This window comes from Canis lupus, chromosome 17 (assembly GCF_011100685.1).
Source record: "Canis lupus familiaris isolate Mischka breed German Shepherd chromosome 17, alternate assembly UU_Cfam_GSD_1.0, whole genome shotgun sequence".
NCBI classification, from domain to species: domain Eukaryota; kingdom Metazoa; phylum Chordata; class Mammalia; order Carnivora; family Canidae; genus Canis; species Canis lupus.
The window spans coordinates 46,710,889-46,723,418 of record NC_049238.1 but is presented as its reverse complement, the minus strand read 5'-3'; the positions used below and the strand labels follow the sequence as shown (position 1 = coordinate 46,723,418).

General features: G+C 33.3%; 1 protein-coding gene and 1 long non-coding RNA gene across 7 annotated transcripts in view; one reads left to right on the top strand and one right to left on the bottom strand.

Moving 5' to 3' along the window:
- Nucleotides 1-12,530, bottom strand: part of LRRTM4 (leucine rich repeat transmembrane neuronal 4) — a 706,237-nt gene that overhangs the window by 517,669 nt on the left and 176,038 nt on the right. The window lies entirely within an intron of this gene.
- The window catches only part of LOC102153465, a 111,964-nt gene that overhangs the window by 57,728 nt on the left and 41,706 nt on the right, over nucleotides 1-12,530 (top strand). For all 5 annotated transcript variants that reach the window (XR_005372522.1, XR_005372520.1, XR_005372523.1 and 2 more), the window contains exons 3-4: nucleotides 7,433-7,538; nucleotides 7,662-7,781. This is a non-coding gene — a long non-coding RNA (uncharacterized LOC102153465). The remainder of the gene's footprint in view (nucleotides 1-7,432; nucleotides 7,539-7,661; nucleotides 7,782-12,530) is intronic.

The following is a 12,530-nucleotide window of genomic DNA, read 5'->3' as shown; positions in this document are numbered from 1 at the left end:
ACCCACAGAATAAGCTGACATGCATCCAATTAATAATGCTTTATTTATTAGTGCTGATTGTAATCAAAATAATGATATTTAAAATATTACTAATTGTTTATATCTTGTTGAGTGGGGAGAGAATTGATCCTCCAAAGAATTTCATCCTATACTAAATGAAGAAAAATAAGCTGATAATCTGCCATCTGAGACTGTTTACAAAGAATTTTAATGATGTAAGGAAATTTCTATGACATGTGAAATAAAATAAACATTTAAAAATATTATTTACAATCTGCTTTTTTATTGTATATGTATGTATATTTGTATTTTATATATAAATAAATTAAATATGACAACATTTAATATTGGCTATCCTTAGGTAATTGGAAAATTAGTAGTTTTGGCTTTTTTTTAAGATTTTTATTTATTTATTCATGAGAGACACACACACACAGAGAGAGAGAGAGAGAGAGAGAGAGAGAGAGGCATAGACACAGGCAGAGGGAGAAGCAGGCTCCATGCAGGGAGCCCGATGTGGGACTCCATCCTGGGAGTCCAGGATCATGCCCTGAGTCAAAGCAGATGCTCAACTGCTGAGCCACTCAGGTGTCCCTAGCTTTGGCTTTTTGTTTGCTTTCTTTTACACTCATCTCTGTGGTCAACAAAATCTGTTCTAAACTATCTATCAGTAAAACTACTTACTTGAAAAATTAAAATATAAGAAAGTTCCATGTATTTTATTCTTCTCAATGGTGGAATCAATTTCAAAGCCCAACATATCAAAATGCTTTTTACATTATGGGAAAAAATGATTATGTTGTCAAAATATCAAAATGGTACTTTATCCATTATAGAAATAAAGCAGTATGACTCCTTCAAGATTTCTCTGTTTTTTTTTTTTTTTCATTAGGACTCTTAAAAACGGCAACGAACCATTTTTTAAACAATGGCTTATGTAATTTGAAAGAGAAAGGATGCAACTCGTGTATGAAAATAAAGATGCAAAGAAAGCACAGCTTCAAGAAATCTAACTCAGGATTCAAACACTGTATATTTTCTCTCATTCCTTTCCTCTATGGTTCTCTTGGTCAGTTTGTTTTCTTCTTCATGCTGAGAATATTCTCTTTTACTCCAAGATTCTTTCCATGATACAGGGTTAGCAATACAGCTAGTGGAAAAAAAAATCAGTCTCTCGGGATTTATATATCAATTCCAGGAAAGGTTCATTGGCCCTGTTTGGTTTACATGTTCTTCCTTGGGTCAGTCATTATTACTAGGGCAGTGGGATGAGAGGAAATGATGGCCCAGGACTATTCTGGTATGAAGAGGGGAAGATGCTATAATAAAGAATGTACAGTAAATAATTAAATAGCATATCCACAACCCATTCTCTCCTCATATTGGATGCTGTCCCTGGAAGGAAAAGGGCATATGGGTTATTAACCTCAGTGAAAAATGGAGAGGTTGTAGGATCAAATCAATCACTTTTCTCTAAGTTACTAGGAACTTCCTATGTTAATTTGGACCTAGATGTGGCAAGAGAGGATGTGGAGAATGGTGTTTGAAGTCTGAGATTTTCCCGTTTTGACTCTACCTTATAGTTACTTGTACTCTCAGAGATTTTAATAAAAGTTGATATTGGATAAGATCTCGATTTTTGCAAGTATAATTGACAACTCAATTATTTGTGTTAAGCTCTGCCAAAACAATATGGAATTGTGGGATAGTTCCCTTAAGAATAAATGGACATATATGACTAAATTATTCTATGAAAATTCTCTGAATATAAGATATGTACTGAAAAATATATAAAAGAATAGTAAATGTATTTTTTATTAATTAAGATCAGTTTTAACAATAAAATAACAGATACTGTTATCAGGGGTCTAGCAAAGGGGTGTATGGGTACAGAGTGATGATATAAAAATTGGTCATGAGGATTTCTTCCCTTAGTGAAACCATGTATCAAAATTTACCTGACTTCTGTCTTTAAATAAGCTTCAAGGAATCGTTGTTAATCACATTTGTTCTTAGAGAGCAATTACAGAAAGGTCAGGTTATAGTTCGGAATACATTTCCCTCAGTAACAATATTAAAATGCCCCAACATCCCTAAATTGATTTTACATTGTTTTTAAGTTTACTTGGGTTTATACTTGTTTGCATAATGTAACAGTTACTAGCTTTTGTAATGTATTGTAATGTATACCTACATTATATAGTTCTAATTATTCACAATTCTAGTTATTCACATTTTAATTTTGGTTGAGTACAGTTATAATTCTCCATAGTATATTTATCTTTATCCTCTGGTTTTGTCCATCTTTCTTGTAGGATGATGCTCTAATAGAGATAAAGCTATGTTTAATCAAGGATAGGGTAATAGTCTTTCTCTGTTAATAATAATTATCTTGTACATGAGTTTTGACCAATAATATATTTAAAATACTAGTAGAGTGCTTGGCATATAACAATTATTTAGGAAATGTTAGTTTGTAATTATAATACTCTCTCATTTATACTGTCTTATTAGCTCTTTTTTTAGCTTCTTTTACTCCCCTTCTTATTGGCTCTACATTCTTACAGATACTGGTAATATATTACTTTTTTTTCTTAATAGCTTATATTTACTAGGTTATTGTGTAGTACCCTGTTTTGTTATAGAATCTACCAATTGATCCAACATTGGGACTTCTGATGTATTTTTCCAGGTTTAAACTGCTTAAAATACTTGATCAAAACCTCCAAATCATTTCCCACTTCACATAAAAAATGATTGCCCTGCAGCAGCTACAAGGACCTGAGCAGTCTGGTCCCTATATTGATTCTATGACCCCCACTCTACCTACCCTGCCCCTTGTTCAGTTAGCTTCAGTCAGGCTGGGTTCTTCTAGATGATCCTCTAAGCTCCTGCCTCAGGGCCTTTGCATTGATTTTCTATATGTCTTCAATGCTCAAATACCACATATCTCCATATCCACATACTCATCTTCTGCAAGCATTTGCTGAAATTATACCTAGTCAGGAAGGCCCATCTTTATTAATTCATTTGAAACTTCACCTTGCCCCATATCTCTATTTTCCTATATATTTTTGAAATGTGTTCCTGTATCCAACACAAATCATCTACTTATTCTATTTATTACTTGTAAATAAAATAGATTTTATTTATCAATCATTATTCCTGGAGTTTAAGCTTGATGGTGACAGGAGTTTATGTCTATTTTGAATATAACTAAATCCCTGTCGTCTAGGTCATAGCAGGTATTCAAAAATCATATTTTGAGTGAATGAATAAATTCACCCAAATTAGTCTTATTCTCACAATTCTTATAATTTAAGCTTTGATTAAATCAAGCATTGGGATTGTTAGTCTCTAGTGTTAATAAGGTTGAGATAGCTCTTGATGTTACTCAAATTGCTCGGAAATCTTTCAAATACTTTCTCAGTAGAAACTCCTTCTTTGGGGCACCTGAGTGGCTCAGTGGTTGAGCATCTGCCTTTGGCTCAGGGCATGATCCCAGGGTCCTGGGATTGAGTCCCCCATTGGACTCTCTGTGGGGAGCCCGTTTCTCCCTCTGCCTATGTTTCTGCTTCTCTCTGTATGTCTCTCATGAATAAATAAATAAAATCTTTTAAAAAAACCAACAACCTCCTTCTTCCCACTCTGTGTGTTTCCACAATATTTCAAGTTAATAATTCAAATATTTGTTTGAATTTTTCATTTTCCATCCCTGACATAGATAAAGATACTAGCTATTTTGTAGTAGGTATCTACTTTTTATTAAGGTTGAACATGCTTATATGTGAGTCTATTCATGCATTTAATTATGTAATGTTAAAAAATAATGGATAAAATATATTTCATTAGAGACAATATTGTTTTAGTATATACAGAGGACTAAAACAATGGATTTTGAGGTCTAGCAAATTTGGATCTTTACACAAATTCTGACATTTACTAATTATTTGGTCTTAAATGTTCTAAACTCCCATTTTTTCTCTTAAAATAGGAATGAAACAGTACTTTGGTCACGTGATTTTGTAAGGTTGAGCAATGTACTGCAATGAAACACTTCATGTGAAGCACCCTATGCTGTAATGCTTAGTACATTTCATTCACAGGCATAAAGAGGCACTTACTGACCTAGTATCCCAGAACATAGTGAATAGGTCCATAGCCCCCTTGACAGACCTATCAAAACTGAATTTGTCATCTCTACTTCAGTCAGGAGTTTTCAGATACAAGTCATTTAGGGTTTCTTCAGAAGTATCCCTTGTTAATTTGTCATGTTTAATAGTCTTTGCACTCAACAGATTAAGGTTTCGTGTGAGATCAGCAAACTTTTTTTGCAATGGAGCACACAGTAAATATTTTAGACTTCGTGAACAATATAATCTCTGTCACAGCTGCTCAACCTGACTGGTACAGTGAAATAGCAGCTTTAGACAATACATACATGGATGGGTGTGTGTGATTGAGTTCCAATAAAATTCCACTTACAGAAACAGGAAGTGGGCCAGATTTGGTCGCCAGGTCATAATCTGTTGACCTTTATTCTAGTGACTTTATTGTTCTTTAACAAAATTATTTCTTTAAAAAAGAGAAAAAAAAGATACTCCCTCACCACGCCTCATGAGAACTTTGAACTTTCAACAGTTTGTTTATAAATGAATTTTTAATCAAAATTATAACTTTTTCTTGGGACACCTGGATAGCTCAGTTCATAAAGTGTCGGACACTTCATTTTGGCTCAGATCATGATCTCAGTGTTGTGAGATCCAGCCCCAAGTCCAGTACTGTACCTTACTCTTAGTCCCTCTCTAAAATAAAAAGTAAATAAATCTTTAAAAGATATATAACTTTTTCCTACAATTTATTTAAGATAGATTAAAATACTCTGATGAGTTTTTTTTCAAATTACTTTCCACAAAATACTTTAAATATTTATTTTTATGTATTTCCCTTTCCTAAAATTAACAGTTTAATAAATAAATATGTACATATAATTTTTCTTTCTACCGTTAGTATGTTAGAGGTTATAGAGGTCACTGACTTTTGTACAGTGAGACAGCCAAGATTTTCTCATGATCAGTCCCTGATTATGGTTGTAACTAAGGCTGGTACCTCTACTTTCTCTGCTATAAAACTTAAGAGAATTTTACAGTTATTGGACTAGACCAAATAAACCCTCTTACAGAAGCTTTACTTTTACATCTAGGTCAAAGATGAATGCTATGTATCATTATGGTCATAATTGAAGTTCATATTATTTAAACACAGTCTTACTTTTTAGTCACCAATCTTCTTAAGGGAAAGACATAGAAAGCTTCTGTGACTGCCAGGACATTTCATATATCCATTTATATTCCTTATGTAACCATATAAAGAATAGTTACAATATAATAAGACATGGCCTTGAAATGGTTTTTGTGAAACAGTTTGGCATGACAAAATTTAATTGTGGTATCAACTTCTAAGTGTCCAATTATTCACCTAATCAAAGAGATATCATGTACACAAAAACTATTTACAGGTATCCAAGAGCCCTGCATGACCTAGGAGTTTTTGATAGGCATTGTGTACCCTATCAGGGTTCTCTGTTTCACCTATCCCATTATTTCAGGATTGGCCAGGTGCCCTCCTTTGAGACTCACACTAAATAAATTTGAAGAAACTTAAAATAGCAAACTCAAATATTAACATGGCACTTCACAATTCAGAAAGCCATGGTTTGCTCCATTACTCTATATATACCTTATTCAAATGCCAACTTCTCAGGAAGCTCTTCCCTGTCAATCATAATCTAAAGTTTCCTGCTTCCCCATTACTCCTTATACTCCTTTCCCCCTGTTTTATTTTATTAAAAGCAATTATCTCTATGTGATAGTGTATTATGTATTTATTTACTTGTTTAGTACCCATCTTCCCCATACAATTCCATAAGAGCATCATGGTCATGTAGCAAATGTTAAATAAATATTTTCTAAATGAATAACTAGATAAGTCTTGTCTATTAGCAATGCATGCATTAGTGCTCTAAATTCAAAATAAGGAAAATGAGGGGCACCTGGGTGGCTCAGTCAGTTAAGCAACTGATTCTTGGTTTAGCTTCAGGTCATGATCTCAGGATTATCTGATCCAGCCTTGCTTGGGCTCCCTCTCATTACAGAGTCTTCCTCCCCCTCAGCTCCTCCCCTTGCTCCATTGTGCATGCACATGTGTGCTCTCTTTCTCTCTCAAATAAGTAAACAAATAAAATCTAAAAAAAAAAAAAAAGAAATAAGAAAAGTGAGACTCTTGAAGTGTAAGTGGTCAAGACCACATAACTCATCACTAAAGTTTTCAGACTTCTTAAAAACTCCCACTATATTATATTGTCTTTTCTTTCCCAATGTAAGATGGATCAGAGGCAGATGTATAGAGACTAGATGGTGTCTCAAAGGCTGAGGATGGTGTGACTATTAAAGGAGAAATATAGGCTCACCTCCTAAGCAGAGGAAACCTTCCTGTCATCAGAAGCTCATGTACTTTTAACCCTCACACTTGATTTTATTCTCTCTAATAAATGTCGCTTCATTTCCTAACTGAAATGATACACGTTGATAACTGTAACAAAAAAGTGGACAAACACTTAAATGCCATAAATCTATATTCTGACTATAAGTTTATATAGATTTAAAGAAATGCTAGCATAAAAAAACAATCCTAAGAAATGTGATGCACCACATTCTGATAGATTTTTAAGAAATCTCAAGAGGAAAGAGGTCACAAAGTAACCTTTATTCTTGTTATATAACCTAGTATGCATCTGTTTTTACTAAAAATCTGTATTTTAAATATAGACCCTCAGCCATACCTTGTTACAGGTGGTAATATACAACAGTGGTTAAGAATGTGGCTTTGGAGTCAGAGAGTGTAAGTCTACAATTCACAGACTCATAGATATTGGAGGAAAGAGCCGTTCTAAGTTAGTACCTTCAATTATAAAATTGGAATAATAAAGAATCTACCATGTAAGACTGCTGTGAAGATAACACAACTTCACAATCTAATAAATATGGTATACTGCATATCCTAAGACCTTACTAAAGGTTAGGTATTCATACCCAAGAAATCAGATATATACTTAAATGTTGAAATAACACTAAATTAACTCATACCGAGGGAATCAGATATATACTTAAATGTTGAAATTAACCACAATAAAATTCTACACAGATTGTTGATCTTTTAAACACTTTCATTATCACATGAGAAAAATGAGGAGTGCTTACATTTGGGGAAGAATTGGTAAGGATGGAATTATGAGCCAAGAATTCAAATCAATATAGAAATAAAAGAATTTATAGTGCCACTATGTTTGTATTCTCTTGATTTATCAGTTCTTGAGCATCAGAAATAATTTTAATTTGCTCTCCCTAACTCATGATTTCAATATTCTTTTCAGGCATTTGACACTACAAGTTGCTTAATAGAATAAAAATACGGACCTTGCCCAGGGAGCATGATCTACATTTCAAAGTAAAAGAAGATTAAAAAAAAAAAGTTACTTGGTAAGAGTATAGGGAGGAAATTTAACAGTGCATATCACACAACCTCATAAAATACCTCTGAGTCAGAGAACATTCAGGCTGTGTAAAACTCTGATATAAAGCTTTTTGCAATTCCAATTTCAGATGTTCTGCCAGTGAAATGAAATCCTCCGTGGGGAAAGTGACGTACACTGCGTATCTCTTACTATCCCATGGACTATCAGGAATAAAGGTCCATTTACTCAAAAACACTTCTTGAATAACGTAAGTCAGGCACTCTGCTAGTCACAAGGGCAGACATGAAGACTAGTACACTATCTTTTGTGTGCAGCTGAACATAATTAGGTGGAGAAAAATGTATCTTCATGTAGATTTCTGTTTTCATGCTCAACATCTATGATCAAGTCCTCCCAGGACTCTTTATTGTTTTTCCAGTTCCATGAGTGACACACATTCTCTTTTTGTCTCTGAGTCTTTGTTCATGTTTTTGTTCTTCCTAGAATGCTCCTCTCCATCTCTTCTGATTTTGTTCTCCTGGTGGTTCCTGCTTACCTTTGAGGTTTATGATGAGATATCATTTGTCATATGAGCCTTTCCTTTTCATAGATTATTTCAGCTCTATGATTATATAGAACATTTAATACTTCCTCTAAAATAATATTTATCACATTTTTATTGATAATTGCATGTTTTTATCTCCTCTGGTAGCTTCTTTTCCCCATGAGGACAAGAACTGTATACGCTGCCATTCAATACAAGACAAAGCACTCAATACATATCTACTGAATGAATGAAAAAATGAATGCCATCTGACAATTTGGGTTAAATGCTGAAAGATCACTAAGATAAAATAATTTATTTTGGGGGAAGACTCCAATAAGTAATTTTCAGAGTTTGTATTGAGTATTGACACTTTCACATGGGTCTTTTAAGCATGAGTAGGAGTTAACCACACAGGATAAGGAGAAGAGTATTTATGGATAGAAAGAAAGAATTATGTAAGGACTAAAGAATCTTTTCCAAGTTTGATTTGGAAAAGTTTCTTGCAGGGAATAACAATTTGTGAGGACAGATTATAAAGGGCTTAATAGAATATGCTAAGGCATTGAATCAAGATGAATGAAGTATTATAGCATCACAGAAGTTCTATGCTAGTTAATGGGCAATTCAGAAAGAAGACAGCATTTAAGTTAAATAAAATTTGGACAGGCTTCATTACTGCAGGATTTCTCAGAGCTATTTGCTATATCCATATACTACACAGTGCAATTTACCATGAAGTTATAGTATATAGAGAGCCTTTTAAATATGTTTGTTTATAGAGCACTCTTCTTTTCCATGGAGCATTATGAAGGATTTGTGTACACAGAACTCATGTTGGGAATCAGTAGTATAGTACAATGGTTCTCAACTAGGGTTATATTTTTTACCTCAGAGGATATTTGGCAATGTCTGGAGATATTTTGAATTGTCATAACTCTGTAGGTGAGGAGTTGTTACTGAATTCTACTAGGTAGAGGTCAGGAATGCTGCTAAACATCCTACAATGCTCAGGATAGCCCCCACAACAAAGAATTACCCAACCCAATCACCAGTAGTCCCAAGTTGAGAAAACTTAGTATAGTAGAAAGGGAAACAATTGAACTTGAAGTCTCCATTTTTCTGTTTAATAACTCTTGGGTCTTGGGGCACCTGGGTTGCTCAGTGGCTGAGCATCTACCTTTGGCTCAGGCCGTGATCCCAGATCCCGGGTCCTGAGATAGAGCCTCACATAGAGCTCCCTGCAGGGAGTCTGCTTCTCCTTCTGCCTGTGTCTCAGCCTCTCTCTCTGTGTCTCCCATGAATCAATAAATAAAATCTTAAAAAAAATAACTGTTGGATCATAAACAAATTATTTAATCCAATTAGGCCTTATATTTTTCACTGAAAAAAATAGAAATGAAATTATTTAATTTGGAGGGTAAAGTTATTTTAAGAAAGACATTGTATATGAAGATACATGGTAGACTATCTGCCTCAGACCAGTCACTGCTCTGTTAACAAACTCTACTCCCTGGACATACCAGTGGGATGTGCCAAGAGGTTCAAATTTAGGAACTAATGTTAAGAAACACAATTAGAATCCTAAGAATGGGCAGATGATCCAAACTGGGTCATTAGTGCTTTTCCTAAGGATTCCAAACAATACATAATAACATTCTTGTTCCCTTATTAAGAGACTGTGAAACAGTTGTCTGTGAACTGCCTAAATCTCTTTTACAGTAAAAGAGCTTGAAGCTGGCATTGAGAGAAAAGCAAATATGAGAGATAAAGATGGAAAAACAGAGTTTAAGCCCTGTATCCAATCATGTCTGAAGATAGTTGTTTGAAGTAACAAAACCCAATATATCTTCTATTTTCTTTATCTAGCTCATTTGGTTTCTGTTACTTGCAAGCAAAAGAGTCCTAACACAGATACAATTATTATTTATTCTGTAGGAAATGGAGAGCTCTTATGTTTTCTAACATACATTATAATAGGGTTTTCTGAGTAAGTGTCTTGATTCCATAAAAAACAGATTGCTCTAGGAAAAAATATTAAAATGATTCACAGAAAATAATGCAATTCATACTAGTGAGTTAAACACTAGACTTTCCAAACCCCAATTTAGCTGTTGAATTTCATCCAATGTATATTAATTTTGAAGGCCAGTTGACTCAAATTTGTGGTAACAAAAATATTTTATTCTGTATTCTATTTTAAAAATTTAAATTCTAGTTTTAGTTATTTATGGTCACTTGTATTAACTTATATTGACTCCCATGAAAAGTCTAAAAAGCAAAAAATAAATAAATATTTGAAAATATGGCAATGATTGAAATATACTCTAAAGATTGAATAGTGAAATAATTTAAGCAATATTTAGCAAGTTTATTTATTTAGCAAATATTTATTAGGTATGTGCCCACTCTATGCCAGTTACAATGGTGAAAACCTGCTGTGTTTAAATTAATGGTGAAAACAAATACAGGATAAGAGAAAATCTTTGAATTTTGTGCTATGAAGTAATAAGAAATTGTGATATAAATATAAGTATTGAAAATTGTCAGGGAATGCTTCTCTAAAGAAGAAATATTAAGTTGATACTTGAAACTAGAGAAGTTAGGCAGGTAGGATTGTTGGAAGAGTATTCCCTGAAGTTTGAGTATTTGATATAAAGATGTTTAAGGAATTAGTTTGTTGTAGTGAAGAAATGGGAAAAAAAAGGGGGGGGGGATGGAACAGACAGAAAAAATGTATGTAAGATCTAGATAAAAATGGGACGCCTGAGTGGCTCAGCATTTGAGCATCTGCCTTTGGCTCAGGGTGTGATTCCCGTATCTCAGGATCGAGTCCCATATCGGGCTTCCTGCATGGAAGAAGCCCGCTTCTTCTATGTCTCTGCCCCTCTGTATGTCTCTTATGAATAAATAAATAAATAAATTTTTAAAATCTAGATAAAAATAAATAGATAAATTTAAAAATTTGTGCCAGTCTCACCATTGAGTGGTATTCACACAAGTCACCTAAAAGAGTAAAAGTAAACAAGCAAGCAAGCAAGCAGAAAATCAGCATTCTCAATATGATGTAAATAGCACCTACTGTTCCAGAACATAGTATTCAAAATATCCAGAATACAAATCAGAATTGCTATTATACAAAAGATATATATCATAATATATATTAACTATATGTCATATCAAATTGACATATAATAAAAAAGACAATAGATAACAATTAATTCTAAGATAGTCAGATATTGGAATTATGTTACAAAGACTATAGACAGTCACAATATTGAAGTTCCAAGAAGTAAGATAAGCACTCTTCAAATGAATTGAGCAGTATCAAATTTTGGCACAGAAACAGAAATAAAAAAGTAAATGACACTTTTTGGACTAAAAATAATGGATTGGACTTTATAGAAGAATGGGAATAACACAGAAAAATGTGAGTAAACTTGAAAATTTAGCAATTGAAATTATCCAATCTGAAAAACAGAGGCAAAAGATTGAGGAAAAAAATGAACACAGGGACTTTTGGGGCAAAACAAAAAGTTTAATATTTTTGTTATTGTAGCATCAGAAGAAAAGAAAAGTGTGATACAAAAAGAAACATATTTAAACATACTGGCCGAAAACTTCCAAATTTTGTGAGAATGATGAATTCACAAATTTCAAAAGCTCAGAGAATTTCAAATAGGGTTAACTCAAAGAAATCCATGCCAGGATATATTGCAATCAAAACACTGAAAACTAAAAAAAGAATGGTCTTAGAGCAACTGCTAAAATAACATACCAATAGTAAAACACTCAATTAAAATTGAAAGAAATAATAAAAAATAGACAGTTTAAAGAAGAAAAGAAATAAAGAGAATTGTAAAATGAATTTAAAAATATAAAACAAAAAGTAAATTCCCAATGACAACCATATCAAATGTATATTGTGTAATCCTACCAATAAAAAAAAAAAAAAAAAAAAAAACGCAGAGTGCCAGAGTGCCTGGGTGGCTTAGTCAGTTAGCACCAACTTGTGATTTCAGTTTAGGTCATAATATCATGGGTTGTGAGATTGAGCCCTACGTGGGGCTCCATGCTCAGAACATGGATTCTCTGCCTCTCCCTCTCCTTCTGCCCCTCTGTTCACTAGTGTATGAGTGCAAGTGCTTTCTCTCTTTCAAATAAATACATAAAATCCTTAAAAAAAAGAAAAACCCACCGGACTCCAAAATACATTTTTAAATAGTAAATTGGCCTTTATTAAAGTTTTTTTTTTTTTTCTCTAAGACATGCAGTGGTAAAAGAAGGAAAAGGCAAGCCACAGGTTTGGAAATTTATTTTCAAATCATAGATCCCAAAAGGACTTGTATCCAAAATATATTTAAAAAAAAAAAACTCTAAAAGTTTAACAATAAGAGACAACTCACAGAAAAAAAGTGGGCAAAAGTTTTGAACAAATACATCACTGAAGATACACAGATGGCTAATAAGTAC